At 58.3% G+C, this 1,013-nt stretch overlaps 1 long non-coding RNA gene across 1 annotated transcript; it reads left to right on the top strand.

Annotated features, from left to right (window-relative positions):
• Positions 1-10: 10 nt before the first annotated feature.
• Positions 11-686, top strand: LOC114073480. Its single transcript, XR_003574335.1, has 2 exons — positions 11-118; positions 445-686. It is a non-coding gene; the product is annotated as an uncharacterized LOC114073480 (long non-coding RNA).
• The last annotated feature ends 327 nt before the right edge of the window (positions 687-1,013 follow it).

The following is a 1,013-nucleotide window of genomic DNA, read 5'->3' as shown; positions in this document are numbered from 1 at the left end:
TCGGGAAGGGGCCCGGATCCGCCCGGCAGCATTCCGGGGATCCTGTGCCATGAGTGCTGATCCCGCTTTCTTTCCATAGGGAAGAGGGAGGGCAATGGATACGACCCCGCGCCCACCAGTGAGTACCAGCAGCGTGTGTGGATCCAGATCCTCCCTGCAGGGATGCCAGGATGGATCCCGGGATTCCAGAGGGGATTTGGGGCATAATGGATGGAGCGGGATTGGAACAGGATTGCAGCTCAGGGCAGGATTGCAGAGTGGGATCAGGTAGAATTGTGGGCTGGGATCAGGGCTGGATTCTGGAGTGGGATTGGGGTGGGATGGACGGAGCAGGATCAGGAGGGAATCCGGAGCAGTTGCTGCTCTTCATGAGCTCCCCAGCTGGATCCATCCCCTGGGATGGGCACAGGGACATGGGGACTCCTTTCCCCACTCTCATCCCAGCAGGAATCACAGCCTGAGTGATCCCAGACCTGGATCTTCCCCTTCCCTGTCCCTGTGGAAAGGCAGGAGCTGCTGGCAGAGCTCATCCCGCTGCTCCCACCCAGCCCGACCTCCCTGCGGCTCTTCCCGATGGATCAACTTCCTGCTTTTCCATCTGTGAAACCCAGGAGAACAATTATTGCTGAGGCTTTAATTGTGGTGTGAAAATCTCCTGCTTTGGGCAATAAATCCTGGTTCCCTCCTCTGGCATCCTGCAGTTCCTCTCTGGGAACCAAGAATGGGGATGGGGACAGGGATGGGAACCTCAGGAATGGGGATGGGGACAGGAATGGGAACCTCAGGAATGGGGACAGGAATGGGAACCTCAGGAATGGGAAAGGGGTCAGGGGCGATGGGTATGGTGACACTGGGGACAGGGATGGGGACACTGGGAGCAGGTTGGAAGCACCAGTAGCTGGGAATGGGGACAGGGATGAGGTGACTGGGGGCAGGTTGGAGACACCAGGAACTGGGAAGGGAAACATCAGGACTAGGATGGGAACACCAGGAATGGGAAGGGGGACAGGGAT

The sequence above is a fragment of the Empidonax traillii genome, unplaced genomic scaffold (genome assembly GCF_003031625.1).
Source record: "Empidonax traillii isolate 1590-97213 ecotype Southwest subspecies unplaced genomic scaffold, ASM303162v1 scaffold6587:size5889, whole genome shotgun sequence".
In the NCBI taxonomy this organism is placed as follows: domain Eukaryota; kingdom Metazoa; phylum Chordata; class Aves; order Passeriformes; family Tyrannidae; genus Empidonax; species Empidonax traillii.
Note: the sequence above shows the minus strand (reverse complement) of the source record. Positions and strands in the feature narration are given on the sequence as shown.